Source organism: Pristiophorus japonicus, chromosome 23, assembly GCF_044704955.1.
Source record: "Pristiophorus japonicus isolate sPriJap1 chromosome 23, sPriJap1.hap1, whole genome shotgun sequence".
Lineage (NCBI taxonomy): Eukaryota > Metazoa > Chordata > Chondrichthyes > Pristiophoridae > Pristiophorus > Pristiophorus japonicus.
This window is the reverse complement of record NC_091999.1, coordinates 57,738,824-57,758,805: the sequence shown is the minus strand read 5'-3', so window position 1 is coordinate 57,758,805 and position 19,982 is coordinate 57,738,824. Positions and strand designations below refer to the sequence as shown.

Sequence of the window (19,982 nt, the reverse complement as noted above, 5' to 3'; positions counted from 1 at the left end):
GAGACACAGATACATTTCACGATTCCATTTCTTTATCGGTTCAGAATGTCATAGAGTTACAGTAAAATGCAGATTCAACAGATTCTTACTGCAGTTGTACAGGGCCTTGGTGAGGCCTCACATGGAATACTGTGTTCAGTTTTGGTCTCATAATCTGAGGAAGGACGTTCTTGCTATTGAGGGAGTGCAGCGAAGGTTCACCAGACTGATTCCCGGGATGGCCGGACTATCATATGAGGAGAGACTGGATCAACTGGATTTTTATATATTGGAGTTGAGAAGGATGAGAGGGGATTTCATAGAAACATAAGGATTCTGGCGGGACGGGACAGGTTAGATGCGGGTAGCTTGTTCCCGATTTTGGGGAAGTCCAGAACCAGGGGACACAGCCTTAGGACAGCCATGTCTCCGTGGTGCCAATTATATCATATTCATTAATTGGTGCCTGTGCAGTTAATTCGTCCACCTTATTACGAATATTCCTCACATGGAGGCACAGAGCCTTCAGGCTTGTCTTTTTAACACACTTTGTCCCTTTAGACTTTTGCTGTAATGTGGCCCTTTTTGAAAGGAATGACAAGGGTGTATGCGGTTACAGGAGGATGTGAGGGGAAACAAACATAATACGAGGGGAAGAGTGCATCCGCGATGGACCAGTATGAGATCAAAAAGAATGGAAATATAAGGGGAATATCTTTATCCATGTGCCGGAGAGAAGGGAGTCTAACTATATGCCCTCACCCAGTGGGAGACGGGAGCAAGGATAGCTGCGGGTTTGACAATACTACGGAAGGATGTGTCATGGGAATAAACCCTGCCCGAACCGAACCCACACATTACACCTATCATGGGCGAGGAGAATATTGTGTGGTAACTAGCCTGGGAACTTACGTTACTCCAAGACTGTCGGTGGCAGTGGGAAGAGCAAACATGACATGCCAGGAAGACAATGACATGAAATATAAGTGATGAGATTAAGCAAGGCATGGATGTTTACATGGAAGAGCAAGCACAATCAATTCACCTGTTACTTGAAGATTTAACTGAGCTCAAGAAATAACATTAAAATATATTAAGAGCTGAAGGAGAAAGCTGAAGAACTGGACAGTGAAATAAAGGATAACCTGAAAAACCCGCCTTGGTACTTGAGATTATACATCCCTGGATAAGGATCCTTTCCCATACCCTAGTGGCAGTAAAGATAGTAATAGCCTTGAGTTGGTTGGTGATGTTATGTAACAAGTGCAAAGACAGGCGAGGCTTACCCGAGTAAAGTTACAAGATAGGGATTCGAATTATATCCCATGTGTTAGTCCTAGTGCAGCTGATAGTGGTGTTGATGCTCCTGGGAGACTGCACAGGCAGATACAAGAGATGCAGGAAGAAGAGGTTGGCCAAGGCCCGTAACCAAGAACGCAGAAAGCCTTTGCTAGATCCAAAGAGGGTTAATCAAACAAAACAAAACGGCATGAACACCTGATCTGAGTCGTGAGTGTCCCAATCCTATCGCCTGATCAACGAAACCGAGGCGGGAGACAGAGGAATCAGGTTAGGATAAGGCAGGGAAAGGAAGATTGTTCTTCATGGTGGGATACTTTTAAGGTCTGGTCACCTGAAGCCTACGCAGTCCTCAAATTGATGTGGCATTTAATTGAGATAATAATGGTACTGGAAGGGACATGTATCGTGATCCAACTATATCTGATGTGTCAGATCAGAGAGATATACAACCACGTGGTTCTAGCCGAACATCAAACAGCCTTGTTAATTATGTAATGTAGGCATGATAGGGAGGCGAATGATTTTGTAACGCGTTAGGGAAACAACCAAGACCCCCGAGCTTATGCACTGTATGTACAAAAAGAAATATAAATGGCGTGCCAATATCCCAGGGGAATGGTCAGGGGTAGTGTGTAAAGACTCCGCAAAAGATGGAACTACGAGCGATCCCAGGAATATGGACTTGATATCACCATTTCCAGCAGATGGCTCAGAACATATATGTGGTCAGCTGATTATTTAGAAATAATCAGGGATCAACAGGAGGGACTGAAAGGGCAGATTACAAATTGAAATTACAATTAATAATAACAATTGCGATGTTTTAAAATGGAGTTAAGAGGTTTTTAAAATGGATCCCACAGCCTGTTTTCAAACTGTGGGAACCATGTGTGGAATGCCTTCCACAGAGGAGCAGATGTTCCAATTCATAGACCAAAGGCCTTGGGAGCTGGGCACAGACACAGGTAACATAGAATTTGAATTGTATAGCAAGATAAGAGTTAGTTAAAAAGAATCATAACAACATGTATTTGGAATTGCCAATTAAGGCATATAGAAGCCAGATTGGAGGAAGCGCTGTTCCAATCATGTATTAATCATTCAGCATGTATTAATTCGAACTTACGTATTTACTTAATGCTATAATCTGAAACTGTATAAAGTAATATGTCTCTGGCTCTATCTTCGAGCATTCCTTCAAGGATAGCTTCCCTGCCGGCTTGTATTAATAAAACCTGCATTTACTTTAAGGCTAACAGAATCCTAGTGGTGGGTTAAGTTAACCCTAACAACGTTAGCGAGATCGGGAGAGGTGGAGGGTCTCGAAGAGGTTAGAGAGAGAGGGAGGGGTGTAGGGCTGGAGGAGGTTACATAGATAGGGAAAGGTGTAGGGCTGGAGGAGGTTACAAAGATAGGGAGAGGTGTAGGGGCTCAAGGAGGTTAGAGAGATAGGGAGGGGTGTAGGGCTGGAGGATGTTACAGAGATAGGGACGGGTGTAGGGTCTGGAGGAGGTTACAGAGATAGGTAGGGGTGTAGGGACTGGAGGAGGTTACAGAGATAGGGAGGTAGTAGGGGCTGGAGGAGGTTACAGAGATAGGGAGGGGTGTCGGGACTGGAGAAGGTTACAGAGAGAGGGAAAGTTGTAGGGGCTGGAGGAGGTAACAGAGATAGGGAGGGGTGTCGGGACTGGAGAAGGTTACAGAGAGAGGGAAAGTTGTAGGGGCTGGAGGAGGTTACAGAGATAGGGAGGGGCGGGGCCATCGAGGGGTTTGAACAGGAAGCTGAGAATTTTAAAATCAGCGCCTCACTGGGGCTGAGGAGGGGGGAGAAGTGCAAGAACACAACCCCCTCACTACCTACCCTGCACTAACCCCCATCATCTGTTACATCACCTGGAATTCCAGCGACACTCCTCCCCCTCTCTCTTGGTGTTTATCTACTCACTGCCTCACTCAAAACTTATCTCCCATTGACAGTCCATGTGAGTGCCCTCGTTGTCCCAGAATTGCTCCCCGTGGACACCGACTGACCTTTCCCGTGCCTCCGCCACCCTCCTCCTGTTCCGTGACGGCCGTCAAATTCAAGTTGTGTTCCAGTCAGCAAGCAAAAGATCGGGGCGGGGGGGAGGGGAGGGTTCATATAAATTAAAACACGTGGTGGGCCGGAGGAAGAGGCTTGCGGGACCGTGTTCGGCCCGCGGGCCGTATGTTTGACACCCCTGATCTATACTGTCAAACCCTGTAATAATTTTTATGTTTTAAAATGAGATCACCTCTCATTCTTCTAACCTGTACAGAATATAGGCCTAGTCTACTCAATCTCTCCTCACAGGACAATCCCTCCATCCCAGGTATCAGTCTGGCGAACCTTCGTTGCCATCCTCAATGGTAAGTACATCCTTCCTTAGGTAAGCAATCATAACTGTACACAATACTCCAGGTGTCGTCTCAGCAGGGTCCTATATAATTGCAGTAAGATGTCTCGGAGCAAGTTATTATTTAAATGGAGAAAGATTGCAATGTGCCGCAAAACAGCAGGCCCTGGGGTTACTTGTGCATGAAACACTAAAGGATAGTATGCAGGTACAGCAAGTGATCAGGAAGGCCAATTGTTTTTTGACCTTTTTTGCAAAGGGGATGGAGTATAAAAGCGGGGAAGTCTTGCTGCAGCTACAGAAGGTTTTGGTGAGGCCACACCTGGAATACTGAATGCAGTTTTGGTTTCCATATTTAGGAAAGAATATAATTGCTTTGGAGGCAGTTCAGAGAAGGTTCACTAGGTTGATATAAGGGATCAGCAGGTTGAATTATGAGGAAAGGTTGAGTAGTTTTGGCCTCTACTCATTGGAATTCAGAAGAATGAGAGGTGATCTTATCGAAACGTATAAGATGGGGGGAGACTGGAACTAGAGGGCATGATCTTAGAAGAAGGGGCTGCCCATTTAAAACAGATGAGGAGGAATTTCTTCTCTCAGACGGTTGTAAACCTGTCGAACTCGCTGCCTCAGAGAACTGTGGAAGCTGGGATATTGAATAAACTTGAGACAGAAATAGTTTTTTAAATGATAAGGGGATAAGGGGTTATGGAGTGCTCGCGGGTAAGTGGAGCTGAGTTATGATCAGATCAGCCATGATCTCGTTGAATGGCGGAGCAGGCTCGAGGGGCCGTATGGCCTACTCCAGTTCCTATTTCTTATGTTCCTGTTCTTATGTTTACTATTATCCTCAACTCCTCTTGTAATAAAGGCCGACATACCATTTGTTTTCTTAATTGCTTGCTATGCCTGCATGTTAACTTTCAGTGATTCGTGTACAAGGACACCAAGGTCCCTCTGAACACCAACATTTCCCAATCTCTCACCATTTCAAGTAGCTGTTTCCAGTCCACTTTGGCTAAACCACATCTCAGTTCAGTAAAATTGGCTTTCCCCCAATTGAGAACTTTTATTCCTGGTCTATCTTTGTCCTTTTCCATAACTACCCTAAATCTAAGAGAATTACGATCAATAGCACCAATGCTCTCCCACTGATACCCCTTCCACCTGCCCAGCTTCAATCCCTAATACAAAGTCCAGAACTTCCCCCTCTCTTGCTGGGCTTGCTACATACTGGCTAAAAGGTTCAGCTAGTTGCTGACCCCTCTGCGAAGGGAAATAGGTCCTTCCTATCCACTCTATCTAGGTCCCTCATAATTTTCTACACCTCATTAACGTCTGCCCTCAGCCTCCTCTGTTCCAAAGAAAACAAACTGTTAAGAGGATTGGTGGGCTGGAGAAGGTTACAGAGATAGGGATGGGTGAGAACCTGGAGAGATTTGAACACGAGAATGTGTATTTTAAAGGTTGATGCCACCAGTCATCTCGCCCAGCACAGAATGTAAATCACTACCAACAGGAAGGATGTTACTTTTACTACTGCAAATGCATAATGAGAGGAAATCAATCTCTTTCCCTTTAACTAACAGCGACATGAAAAGAGGGAATGAATGACCTTTAAATACCTGGTACACTTGGAACTGAAGTGTCTGAAACTCATAATAGGAACTCATAAATGGAAATAAAATACTGACAGATGTTAAACTGTTTTGTTGACAAAGGAAATCTCAATTTAACTTTTAAAGATAAATTGTTTAACAGATGTTGAAACATACTCACCCGATGGGCCGACTCAGGATCCACCCCTCAAGCACCGTGATTTGTTGCAGAACACGCTGCACCCTCTGCCCTCCGGCCTCTGACATCTCTTCCTGTTGGTTCCCAGGGCAATCAATCACCACTCGCCAACATTACGCTGCCAGATTAAGTTGTGGGGTTCGGAGGAAGAAATAAAATGAGGCCGTGAATCAGAGTTAAGAAATAAAATTAGAAAAGCATGATTAAATGAACAAGGAGAGACAATATAAACGAAAGGGTACAATCCTAAAGGGGATGCATGAGCAGTGAGACCTGCGGGTATATGTGGACAAATCGGTGAAGGTGGCAGGACAGGATGGGAAAGCAGTTAAAAAAGCTTGCAGGATCCTGGGCATCACAGAGTACAAAAGCAAGGAGGTTATGATGATCCTTTGTAAAACACTGGTTCGGTCTCAACTGGATCATTGTGTCCAATTCTGGGCACCGCAGATTCGGATGTGATGGCCTTAGAGAGGGTGCAGAAAAGATTGACAAGAATGATTCACGAGAATAGGGACTTCAGTTCCGTGGATTGACTGGAGAAGCTGGGGTTGTTCTCCTTGGAGCAGAGAAGGTTGCGAGGAGAATTGATCGAGGTGTTCAAAATCATGAGGGGTCTGGACAGAGTAGATTGAGAGATACTGTTCCCATTGGTGGAGGGGTCGAGAACCAGAGGAGACGGATTTAAAGTGGATGAGAAGAAGAACCAAAGACAATGGAAGAAAAATCTATTTTATGCAGTGAGTCGTTAGGATCTGGAATGCACCGCCTGAAAGGGTGGTGGAGGCAGACTCAATCACAGCTTTAAAAAGGGAATTGGATAAGTATCTGAAAGAAAACATTTGCAGGACCGGTGGGAAAGGGCGGGGCAGTGAGACTGGTTGGGAGCCCGCAAGGGCTCGACGAGCCGAATGGCCTTTCGTGCTGTAACCATTCTTTGATTGTGTGAGCAGAACTACTCTGTTCCCTGACTCAATCTAAAGCCTTCCTGATTGTGAACAACTCTGTTAAACCTGTCTACCTCAGCCTTAAATATATTCAATGACCCAGCCTCCACAGCTCTCTGGGGCAGAGAATTCCACAGATTACAACCCTCTGAGAGAAGAAATTCCTCCTCATCTTAGTTTTAAATGGTCTGAGGAGAAAAGCTGCATTTGTAAATGGAACAGGATTTACTGGGATTGCTTTGGGCACTGAACCATGTTCATTCTGGCTGCTCTTGTTTGTTTCCGATTATCTTAATAACCCCTATATATGGGCTGGAGATTAATATCTTGTATAAATGTTGAACAAATTATCTTCGTTTCAAAAACAGTGCGTCGACTTTTTGATTGCTCCATGATCAGAGGAGACTAATTGATGTTCTGTTACCGACTGTTCCATTTTAGTGCTTTTTCTGAATCTAACTTACATCACTTCTCACCTAGTTCACCTTCTATTATATCAAACCCCAAACTTGTTCCGTTTGAGTACACGAGTTGTCCTTGTAATAGACTGAACTGCAGTTTAAACTCAGCTGAAATCCTTTGAACCACCCCTTTATTGAACTGTCTTGCATAAGATTTGAAATCCGTAACTTTCTGTAACCTGGTTTTTCAACCGATTGAATTTTAAAATGCATCCACACATTTTGCACGTGATAGCCTGTGAAATATTCTGATATTTGTAATTATCATTTCCACAAACTCAGCTCTCTAGCCACCGACTCAATCCCTCTCCCCAACTTGTGTCTGTGCCTGAACCGGACTGTTTGCAACCTTGGTGCCATACTTAACCCTGAAGTATGTTTTTGACCACATATCCACAGCATAATTATGAATACATATTTCCACCTCTGTAACATCGCCGTTGCCTCAGCTCATCCGCTGCTGACCCGTCATCCCTGCCTTTGTTACTTCTGGACTTGACTATTCCAACGCATTCCTGCCACATTCTCACCTGCATAAACTTGAGTTGATCCAAAATTCGGTTGCCCATGCCCTAACTCTCACCAAGTCCAGCTCACCCATCAGCCCTGTGCTCGCTGAACTATATTGGCTTCTCGTTCAGCAACGCCTTGCTTTCAAAATTCTAATACATTTTCAAAACTCTCCATGGCCTCGCCCCTCCCTAGCTCTGTAAACTGCTCCAGCCCCAACCAGCACCACACCGCCCCCCCCCCGCCCACCCATGAGATATCTGTCTTCCTGAGCATTCCTGATTATAATTGTTCAACCATTGATGGCTTTGGTGGCTGTGCCTTCTGTTGCCAAGGCCCCAAGTTCTGGAAAACCCAGCCTAAACATTTCTGTCTAACCCGTGCTGTACCTGCCCTGGCAGTTCTTGATTGGATAGTGTAGAGCAAGCTTTTCTCTCCATCTACTCCGTGTTGCATCTTTCCACGGAGTGTTTGATAGGAGAGTGTAGGGTGAGCTTTACTCAGTATCTAAACCGTGTTGTTCCTCCCCTGGGTGTGTTTGATGGATAGTGTTGGGGGAGCTTTACATTGTAAGTAACCCGTGCTATAGCTGCGCTGGGAGTGTTTGATGGGGCAGTGTTGCAAGAGTTGTACTCTCTATCTAATTCATGACGTAACTGCGATGCGAGTATTTGATGGATCAGTCCATGGGGAGCTTTACTCTCTGACTAACCCCTGCTGTGCCTATTGTGTGAGTGTTTGATGGGACAGTGTAGAGGGAGATTAACTCTGTATCTGACCAATGTTGTACATACCCTGGGAGTGTTTGGGACAGGCAAGAGGGAGATCTAACCTTCAATAAACAAAGCTGTATCTGCCTGGGAATGTCTGGTGAGACATTATAGAGGGAGTTTTACTCTGCATCTAACCTGTGTTATCATCATCATCATCATAGGCAGTCCCTCAGAATCGATGAAGACTTGCTTCCACACCTGAAGTGAGTTAATTGGGGCTGAACAGTCTAATACGAGAGCCACAGACTCTGTCGCAGGTGGGACAGATAGTTGTTGAAGGAAGGGGTGGGTGGGACCGATTTGCAGCACGCTCTTTCCTCTGCTTGCACTTGTTTTCTGCATGCTCTTGGCGATTAAACTCCCGGATACACTTCCTTCACTTAGGGTGGTCTTTGGCCAGGGACTCCCTGGCCAGGGATATCAGTGGTGATCTCACACTTTATCAGGGAGGCTTTGAGGGTGTCCTTGTAACGTATCCGCTGCCCACCTTTGGCTCATTTTCCGTGAAGAAGTTCCGCATCGACCACTTGCTTTGGGAGTCTCGTGTCTGGCATGCGAACTATGTGGTCTGCGTAGCGGAGCTAATCGAGTGTGGTCAGTGCTTCAATGCTGGGGACGTTAGCCTGGTCTAGGACGCTGATGTTGGTGTGCCTGTACTGCCAGGTGATTTGTAGGATTTTTCAGGGACATTGTTGGTGATATATCTCCAGCGAGAAAAAGTGTCTACTGTACATTGTCCATGCCTCTGAGACATACAGGAGGGCGGGTATTACGATAGCCCTGTAGACCATGAGCTTGGTTGTACCTGCCCAGGGAATGGTTAATGAGACAGTGAAGAGGAAACTTTACTCTGTCTCCAACTCACGCTGTATCTGTTCTGGGAGTGTTTGATAAGAACATAAGAACATAAGAATTAGGAACAGGAGTAGGCCATCTAGCCCCTCGAGCCTGCTCCGCCATTCAACAAGATCATGGCTGATCTGGCCGTGGACTCAGCTCCACTTACCCGCCCGCTCCCCATAACTCTTAATTCCCTCATTGGTTAAAAATCTATCTATCTGTGATTTGAATACATTCAATGAGCTAGCCTCAACTGCTTCCTTGGGCAAAGACTTCCACAGATTCACAAACCTCTGTGAGAAACAATTCCTTCTCAACTCGGTTTTAAATTGGCTCCCCGGTATTTTGAGGCTGTGCCCCCTAGTTCTCGTCTCCCCGACCAGTGGAACAACCTCTCTGCCTCTATCTTGTCTATCCCTTTCATGATTTTAAATGTTTATATAAGATCATCCCTCATCCTTCTGAACTCCAACGAGTAAAGACCGAGTCTACTCAATCTATCATCATAAGGTAAACCCCTCATCTCCGGAATCAGCCGAATGAATCGTCTCTGTACCCCCTCCAAAGCTAGTATATCCTTCCTTAAGTAAGGTGACCAAAACTGCACGCTGTACTCCTGGTACGGCCTCACCAATACTCGATACAGTTGCAGCATGACCTCCCTGCTTTTGTACTCCATCCCTCTCGCAATGAAGGCCAACATTCCATTCGCCTTCCTGATTACCTGCTGCACCTGCAAACTAACTTTTTGGGGATTCATGCACATGGACCCCCAGGTCCCTTTGCACCGTAGCATGTTGTAATTTCTCCCCATTCAAATAATATTCCCTTTTACTGTTTTTTTTCCCAAGATGGATGACCTCACATTTTCCGACATTGTATTCCATCTGCCAAACCTTAGCCCATTCGCTAAACCTATCTAAATCTCTTTGCAGCCTCTCTGTGTCGTCTACACAACCCGCTTTCCCACTAATCTTTGTGTCATCTGCAAATTTTGTTACACTACACTCTGTCCACTCTTCCAGGCCATCTATGTATATTGTAAACAGTTGTGATCCCAGCACCGATCCATGTGGCACACCACTAACCACCGATTTCCAACCCGAAAAGGACCCATTTATCCCGACTCTCTGCTTTCTGTTCGCCAGCCAATTCTTGATCCATGCGAATACATTTCCTCTGACTCCGTGTACCTCTATCTTCTGCAGTCACCTTTTGTGTGGCACCTTATCCTTTTGGAAATCTAAATATACCACATCCATCGGTACACCTCTATCCACCATGCCCGTTATATCCCCAAATAATTATAGAAGATTAGTTAAACATGATTTCCCCTTCATGAATCCATGTTGCATCTGCTTGATTGCACTATTCCTGTCTAGATGTCCCGCTATTTCTTCCTTAATGATAGCTTCAAGCATTTTCCCCACTACAGATGTTAAATTAACCGGCCTATAGTTACCTGCCTTTTCTCTGCCCCCTTTCTTAAACAGAGGCGTTACATTTGCTGCTTTCCAATCCGCTGGTACCTCCCCAGAGCCCAGAGAATTTTGGTAGATTATAACGAATACACCTGCTGTAACTTCCGCCATCTCTTTTAATATCCTGGGATGCATTTCATCAGGACCAGGGGACTTGTCTATCTTGAGTCCCATTAGCCTGTCCAGCAGTACCCTCTTAGTGATAGAGATTATCTCAAGGTCCTCCCTTCCCACATTCCCGTGACCAGCAATTTTTGGCATGGTTTTTGTGTCTTCCACTGTGAAAACCGAAGCAAAATAATTGTTTCATGTCTCAGCCATTTCCACATTTCCCATTATTAAATCCCCTTCTCATCTTCGAATGGACCAACATTTACTTTAGTCACTCTTTTCCGTTTTATATATCGGTAAAAGCTTTTACTATCCGTTTATATGTTTTGTGCAAGTTTACTTTCGTAATCTATCTTTCCTTTATTTATTGCTTTCTTAGTCATTCTTTGCTGTCGTTTAAACTGTTCCCAATCTTCTAGTTTCCCACTAACCTTGGCCACCTTATAAGCATTGGTTTTTAATTTGATACTCTCCTTTATTTCCTTGGTTATCCATGGCTGGTTATCCCTTCTCTTTCCGCCCTTCTTTTTCACTGGAATATAATTTTGCTGAGCACTATGAAATAGCTCCTTAAAAGTCCTCCACTGATCCTCAATTGTGCCACTCAGCTGTGTTTCCAGTCTACTTTAGCCAACTCTGCCCTCATCCCACTGTAGTCCCCTTTGTTTAAGCATAGTACGCTTGTTTGAGACACTACTTCCTCACCCTCAATCTGTATTACAAATACAACCATACTGTGATCACTCATTCCGAGAGGATCTGTTACGAAGAGATCGCTTATTATTCCTGTCTCATTACACAGGACCAGATCTAAGATAGCTTGCTCTCTTGCAGGTTCTGGAACATACTGTTCCGAGAAGAAATCCCGTATGCATTCTATGAATTCCTCCTCAAGGCTACCCTGTGCGATTTGATTTGACCAATCGATATGTAGGTTAAAATCTCCATGATTACTGCCGTTCCTTTTTCACATGCCTCCATTATTCCCTTGATTATTGTCCGCCCCACCATTAAGTTATTATTTGCGGCCCTATAAACTACGCACACCAGTGACTTTTTTCCCCTTACTATCTCTAATCTCCACCCACAATGATTCAACATTTTGTTCATGAGAGCCAATATCGTCTCTCACAACTGGCCTGATATCATCCTTTATTAACAGAGCTACCCCAGCTCCTTTCACTTCTTGTCTATCTTTCCGAATTGTCAGATACCCCTGTATGTTTAATTCCCAGTCTTGGCCCCCCTGCAACCACGTTTCTGTAATGGCCACCAAATCATCCCCATTTGTAATGATTTGTGCCGTCAACTCATTTATTTTATTTCGAATGCTGTATGCGTTTAGGTAGAGTGTTTTAATACTAGTTTTTGAACCATAATTTTTAGTTTTGACCCGTCCTGCAGCCCCTTTATATTTATAAATATTGTCCCTTCCTATCACCTTGTGGTTTACTCTTACCCCAGTGCTGCTCTGCTCTGTTGCCTCCTGCCTTTTGCATTCTTTCTTGGGGTCCTGTTCATCTGAGCTCTCCCCCACTCTAACTAGCTCAGAGCCCTCTCTTGGTTCCGAATACTCCTCGCATTGAGGCACCGAGCTTTCATGCTTGCCTTTTTATTACAGTGGGACAGTGTAGAGGGAGCTTTACTCTGTATCTCACCCGTGCTGCACCTGTACCGCGAATATCCGCTGGAACAGAATAGAGGGATATTTTCTCTAGATCTAACAGATCTGTATCGGCCCTGGAATGGCTGAGACAAGTTAGAGGGAGATGTAGTCTGTGTCGAACCTGTGCTGTACTTGCACTGGAAACGTTTGGTGTAACAGTATAGAGTGAGTTTTATTCTATATTTAACCTGTTCAGTTCAGAAAAAGTAATGTGATTGAGTACTGTAGACGTGAGTAATTGTGACCTGTCTCTTTATTCTAACTTCAGAGTGCACGTACAACATGGAAGGTCTGCTTATATACAGTGCTCCTAAGGGACGCTGGGATCCCTTGGGACTCCAACAGATACGGCCTATTGTGGTGGTAGAATTCTGGTTACATAAATTGCACACATAACATCACTCCCTCCCAAAGTCAATCGCATACTTATTTGCAAGCTGAGATGATCTGGGGCTTTTCGCTCCTGAGTCGATCGTCTCAGTACAAATACAGGTGCAGGTGATTTGTTTGGTTCTTCGCTGGACTGCTGCGCAGATGACCTTGCTGGGCTGCTGGGGATGATGAGTTCAGCTTCGTGGTCTACCATGATGTTGGCTGCCACTTGTGTGTGCGTCGGAGGGTCGAAGTTGGTTGCTTGTGGCTGTCTGTGAATCGCAGTTTGGTTTGGTCCAAATGCTTTCTGCAAGTTATTCCATTTGCGAGTTTGACCTGAAACACCCTCCTCCCTTCTTTGTCTATGACAGTGCCAGCAAGCTATTTGGGACCATGTCCATAGTTGAGTACAAATACAGGGTCATTGACTTCAATATTGCGTTACAAATTTGTGCGATCACGGTACATGCTTTATTGATGCCGCCTGCCCTCGACTTGATCATGGAGATCAGGGTGAACGAGAGAAAGCCTTGTTTTGAGCACCCTTTTCAGGAGCAGCTCAGCTGGGGAACCCCGGTGAAAGAATGGTGTCTGGTGCAGTGGCTGAGCAGGACTCGGGACAGGTGGGTCTGCAGGGATTCTTTTTACAGGTGTTTCAAGCTTTGTTTGATGGTTTGGACTGCACGTTCTGTCTGGTCATTGGATGCGGGCTTGAACGGGGCAGTTGTGATGTGCTTGATCCCATTGTGTGTCATGAATTCCTTGGATTCAGCGCTGGTGAAGCACGGCCCGTTGTCGCTGACAAGGACATCAGGCTGGCCGTGCGTGGCTCGTAGGTTTTCGAGGGTGGCAGTGGACGTGCTTACAGACATTAGTACACACTCAATCCAGTTGGAATAAAAATCCACAAGAACGAAGAACATTTTGCCTAGAAATGGGCCAGCAAAGTCAGCGTGGATCCTAGACCACGGTTTGGAGGGCCATGACCACAAACTTGGGTGCCCTGGGTGCATTGCTCAGTTACGAGCAAGTGATGCATTGGCACATGCAAGACTCCAAATCAGAGTCGATATCGGGCCACCTGTATGGACATTTCGTCTTTACGCTGCTGGAACAGCTTGATCTCTTCATGCATCTCCGCTGGGATGCTGGACCAGCTCCCATGGAGGATACAGTTTTTACAAGGGACAGTAAAGGACCCTGGCTGGTCCAGGTTCTCATCTGGCGGCCGTAACGGGTGACTTTTCATTTTCAAATGCATCCTTCACCAAGAGCAATTCTGCAGGCTGTGCCATTTCCACCCCGGTGGTGCGAAAAGTAGCCGACTGAAGGCATCAGTGCAGTTCTCTGTGCCTGGCCAGTGATGAATGACATACTTATATGCATACAGCGTGAGCACCCATCTTTCGATGCGAGCAGAAGCATTGGTTTTAATACCTTTGCTCTCTGTGAATAGCGATATGAGCGGCTTATGTTTAGTTTCTAAATCGAACTAAAGCCAAAACAGATACTGCTGTATTTTTTCATCCCGTAAACGTATGCCAGAGCTTCTTTTTCAATCATGCTGTCGGTTCTTTCGGCCTTGGACAAACACCTGGACGCATAGGCGACCGGTTGCAATGTTCCCAATTCGTTTGCTTATTGTAACATACGCCCGACCCCATACAAAGATGCATCGCAAGCTAGCACTAAACGTTTACATGGATCATACAGGACAAGCAGTTTGTTGGAACATAACAGATTTCGGGCTTTCTCAAAAGCAGTCTCTTTTGATCTCCCCCATGCCTAATAATCTCCCTTGTGCAGCCATATATGTAGAGGTTCTAGCAAGGTGCTCAACCCGAGTAGGAAATTACCAAAATAATTGAGGAGCCCAGGAACGACCGCAGCTCCGTCACGTTCTGTGGTCTCGGTGCGTTCTTGATGGCCTCTGTCTTGGCGTCAGTGCGCCTGGTGCCATCTGCCACGATTCTTCTGCCTAAGAACTCGACATTTGGCGCCCGGAAAGCACACTTCGAGCGTGTCAACCTGAGTCCCACATGATCTAGCCGATTTGGAACCTCTTCCACGTTCTGCATGTGCTCGATGGTGTCCCGACCTGTGACCAGTATATCATCCTGGAAAACCACGATGTGCAGCACCGACTTTAGCAGACTCTCCATGTCCCTTTGAAAAATAGCCGCGATCGATCGAATTCCAAACGGGCATCTAATGTCGATGAACAGACCTTTGTGCGTGTTGATGCAGGTGAGGCCTTTTTAAGATTCCGCCAGCTCCTGCGTCATGTAGGCCGAGGTCAGGTCAAACTTGGTAAATATCTTTCCTCCTGCCAGTGTCGCAAATAGATTGTCTGCCTTGGGTTGCTGGTACTGGTCCTGCAGCGAAAAATGCTTAATAGTTAATTTATAGTCCCGCATATGCTGACCGTGACATCACCCTTGAAAACCAGAACAATCTGACTATCCCACTCGTTGAACTCCACCAGTGCGATGATGTCCTCTCATTGCAGCCTGTCTAACTCGATCTCCACTTTCTCTCGCATCATATATGTCACTGCCCGTGCCTTGTGATGGATGGGTCATGTACCGGGAATCAAATGGATCTGCACTTTCGCCCTCAAGAAACTTCCGATCCCTGGCTCAAACAATGATGGAAACTTGCTCAGAACCTGGGCACATGAGACGTCATCGATGGATGAAAGCGCTCGGATGTCATCCCAGTTCCAGCGTAATTTTCTCAGCCAGCTTCTGCCGAACAGTGTGGGGCCATATCCTGACACGATCCTTAGTGGTAGTTCGTGTACTGTTCCATCATAAGAGACTTTTAATATGCTGTGCTGTCAATTATAGGGATCAGCTCTTTCGTGCATGTTTTCAGCTTGGTGTGAATGGGGCTCAGCTTGGGCCTGTCGAAGGCCGTTTTCTCATGATGGACTGACTCGCACCCATGTCCAATTCTATGGATACAGAATTCCGTTCAGTTCAACATTTAACATGATCGGTGGACATTTCGTGGTGAAGGTGTGTACCCCATACACATCTGCCTCCTCGGGTTGAGTCTCTAGTTCAGTTTGATCCACCATGGATCGGTCTTCCACTGCAATGTGGTGCTTTGCAGTGTTTGCAGCTCATCTGCACATTCGCTGGAGGTGTCCCATTGTTCCACAGCCTTTGCACGCATAGTGTTTGAAGCTGCATTGATGGGCTCGATGATCACCTCCGCAGTGCCAACAAGCTGTTAACTGCCTCGCATTAACGCTTGATGGCAGACTCTGAGTCATCTGAGATCATGCAGCTGCAGGCGTGTACATTCTGCCATATGCATTCCTGCCTGAAAACGATGTTACTTTGTGTACAGTACTTGCCGAAACATCTGATTGCTGAGAAATTTGTTTGGTGTTATCGCTGGTGGACATAAATGCCTCGGCTATCATTATGGCTTTGCTTAGGTGCAGTGTTTCAACAGTCAATAGATTGCGAAGGATATCCTCATGGCCAATGCCAAACACAAAAAAATCTCTTAGCATTTACTCCAGGCATCCATCAAATTCGCAATGTCCTGCAAGATGCCTTATTTCGCCGACGTAGCTCGCCACTTCCTGGCCTTCAGACCGTTGACATGTGTAAAATCGATACCTTGCCATCAGAATGCTCTCCTTCGGATTTAGGTGCTCCTGGACCAGCGTACACAGTTCTTCATGCGATTTGGTTGTTGGTTTCACTGGAGCAAGAAAATTCTTCATGAGATCATAGGTTGTTGCCCCGCAGAGAGTGAGGAGGATCACCCTTTGTTTGGCTGCATTCACATTCCCTGCCAGTTGGTCATGAAGTATTAGTCGAGTCGCTGCATGAAGACATCCCAATCGTCCCCTCCAGGATACCAACAGTTCTCTGCATTTTTGCATGATGTTTCATTATCTCGTCGCCAATTGTTATGTCCAGAATAAAGTAATGTGATTGAGTACTGTAGACATGAGGATGTGTGATCTTGGTCTCTTTTTTTCTAACTCCAGAGTGCACGTACAGCATGGGGGGCCTGCTTATATACAATGCTCCCAAGCGATGCTGGGATCCCTTGGGACTCCAACAGAAATGCCCTCTGATGGCGGTAGATTGTTGGTTTCATCAGGTTGCATACATAACATAACCCATGTTGTACTTGCCCTGGGAATGTCTGATGGGACAGTGTAGAGGGAGCTTTAATCTGTATCTACTCCATGTCCGTTGTACTCCGTAGAGGACGAAATCCACATTGTGACTCCAGGAGGAGCTCCTCAGCCACAGGGGAAGACGGTTGAGGAGGATTCTAGCGATGACTTTCCCAGTGGCTGGTAACAGGGAGACTTATCTGTAATTGCCACAGTCGGACTTGTCTCCTTTGTTAAAGATGGTCACGATTACTGCATCTCTGAGATCTCCAGGCCTGCTCTCCTCCTTCCAGATGAGAGAGATGAGGTCACGCATTCATGCCAATATTGCCTCTCCACCATACTTTAGTGCCTCAGTGGGGATTCCATCTGCTCCCATTGCCTTGTTGTTCTTGAGCTGGCGGATGGCCTTTTCTATCTCATGCAGGGCTGCGGTTTTGCTGAGATGTTGGCGGGTAGCATGCTGCTGGATGGAGTCGAGGACACTCGAATCAGAGGCAGAGTCTTGGTTCAGGACATCTTCGATGTGCTCCTTCCAGCGAGTCCTGACGGCCTCAGTGTCCTTGATGAGTGTTTCCTCATTCTTGGCCAGCAGTGGAGTGGTGCCTTGGGTGCTTGGGCCATAGGTGGCCTTGACTGCGATGAAGAATCCTCGCACATCATGGCTGTCGGCCAGCTGCTGAGCCTCCTTTAATTTCTCCACCCACCATCTATGTTTTAGGTCACAGGTTTTTTTCTTGGACCTCGGCCTTAAGCCGTCTGTAATGCTGATTTGCTGCTCCCGAGTTGGGTTGTAGTTTTAGGTTCAGAAATACCCTGTGCTTGTGATTAATTAGCTCTTGCATCTCCTGGTCATTCTCATCAAACCAGTCCTGGTGTTTCCTCGATCAGGCTAACATCCCCATCATCGAAGCACTGACCACACTCGACCAGCTGCATTGGGTGGGCCACATTGTTCACAACTATTTTAAGTAGAACAATAATCAGGTTCCCCCTGATTAAAGGGTGGAGGGGGGTCACACTCCATAAACTTTCATTAAAGTGCCCCCTTGTTTTTTTGGGGGGAACCAAAAACACAAATTAACAATTCAACATAAAGGCAACTTTTGTCAAATCAAATCAAATGAATTAAAATTACAATTCTGTTCCCTCTGGAATGATGCACTCCAGTCTCTCTGGTGCTCACCTCTCATGGAAGGCCACGAGTCTACCCGTGGACACTGCATGCTCAATCTCCAGGGATACCCTGGCTCGACACATTGTTCACATGCCTGACACAAGATTCCCAAAGCAAGGCTCTACTCGGAACTCCTACATGGCAAGCGAGCCTACAGTAGGCAGAGGAAACCTTTCAACGACACCCTCAAAGACTCCTTGATAAAATTCAACAACCCCCTGATACATGGGAGTCCCTGACAAACGTCCGCCCTAAGTTGAGGAAGTGAATCCGGGAGGGCTCTGAGCAGCTCGTGTCTCATCACTGAGAGCATGCAGAAACCAAGCGTAGGAGCATGCGGCAAACCAGTCTCACCCACCCTGTCATTCAACGACTGGCTCTCCCACCTGTGACAGAGACTGTAATTCCCGTACTGGATTGTTTAGTCACGTAAGAACTCACCTTTAGAGTATAAGCAAGTCTTCCTCGATTTTGACGGACTGCCTGTGATGATGATGATGTGTACCTAACCTGTGTTGTGCCTGTCCTGTGCATTTTGGGATTGGCTGTTTAGAGAGACGTTTACCCTGCATCTAAATTATGCTGTACTTGCCCTGGGAGTGTTTGATCGGACAGTGTAGACGGAGCTTCACTCTGTATCTAACCCATGCTGTACCTGCACTGGGAGTGTTTAATGGGACAGTGTAGAGGGAGATTTACTCCGTATCTAACTGGTGCTGTACCTGACCTGGGAGTGTTTGATGCGTCACTGTTGATGGAGCTTTACTCTGTATCTAACATGTGCTGTACATATCCTGGCAGTGTTTGATGGGACAGTGTAGAGGGAGCTTTACTCTGTATCTAACCCGTGCTGTACCTGCCACCAGTGCGCTTGCAGCCTTCTGTAAGAGGTCGGCACCGGAGGGACTGGAGTGCATCATCAGCTCCAGCAACCAAATTTTAATTTGATTTAAGTTTACCGTCCAAAGTTTAATTGGTTTATTTTGTCGGTTATAGTTCCTCTCCATCCTTTAATCAGGATGCATTTGATTTACAGGTCAACAACAAAATAGTTGTGCTGTACCTGCCCTGGGATTGTTTCTTGGGACAGTGCAGAGGGAGCTTTATTCTGTATCTAACCTGTGCTGTGCATACCCTGGGAATACCTGGTGGGACAGTTCAGATGGATCCTTGCTATGTATTTAACATGTGCTGTACCTGCCCTGGGAGTGTTTGATGAGTCAGCGTACAGCAAGCTTTAAATTGTAACTAACCCGTGCTGTCCCTGCCCTGGGATTCTTTAGGACAGCATAGAGGCAGCTTTACTCTGTATATAACCGTGTCGGAACTAGCCCACTCCTGCTCCTGTTTCTCATGGCCCTATGTACCCAGCATGCCCCGCGGGGGAGAATGTGACGCACCCAGACTACAGGAGCTCAGTGCGCAGGCGCGGGCCCAGGCTGTGTTTCGAGCATGCGCAGTGCGTGTAATGGCGGAGGAGACATCTTTTTCAGAGGTTCCTGAGAACTGTTCATTTCGGCGGGGCGGAGGGGAATAATCGACCAGCAGGGAGTCGTGGAGGCTTCATAAAGAACCGGTGCCCGCCGCATGCCCGGAATAATAACCGGAATATCGGCGGTTGCAGCTTCGGGGCTTTCGCCCTGTCACAGGCACCGGCTAACGGCGGTCATCTTCGTGCAGGAAGGCAGGTTCAGCGCTCCGCCATCTTGATTCAGTGAGTAGCAGAGCGCATGCGCAGCCATCTTGGTGCAGGAACAAAGTGAATGATGCCAGTGTCAGGAACTGAACCCAGCCAGAGTCAGTACCTTCAGGGGAGGGGAACCAGTGAGTGCAGAACTGAACCCAGCCAGAGTCAGTACCTTCAGGGGAGGGGAACCAGTGAGTGTACAACTGAACCCAGCCAGAGTCAGTACCTTCAGGGGAGGGGAACCAGTGAGTGCAGAACTGAACACAGCCAGAGTCAGTACCTTCAGGGGAGGGGAACCAGTGAGTGCAGAACTGAACCCAGCCAGAGTCAGTACCTTCAGGGGAGGGGAACCAGTGA

At 46.5% G+C, this 19,982-nt stretch overlaps 1 protein-coding gene across 1 annotated transcript in view; it reads right to left on the bottom strand.

Annotated features, from left to right (window-relative positions):
• LOC139235557 (probable G-protein coupled receptor 139) overlaps positions 1–19,982 on the bottom strand; it is a 71,644-nt gene that overhangs the window by 34,391 nt on the left and 17,271 nt on the right. The window lies entirely within an intron of this gene.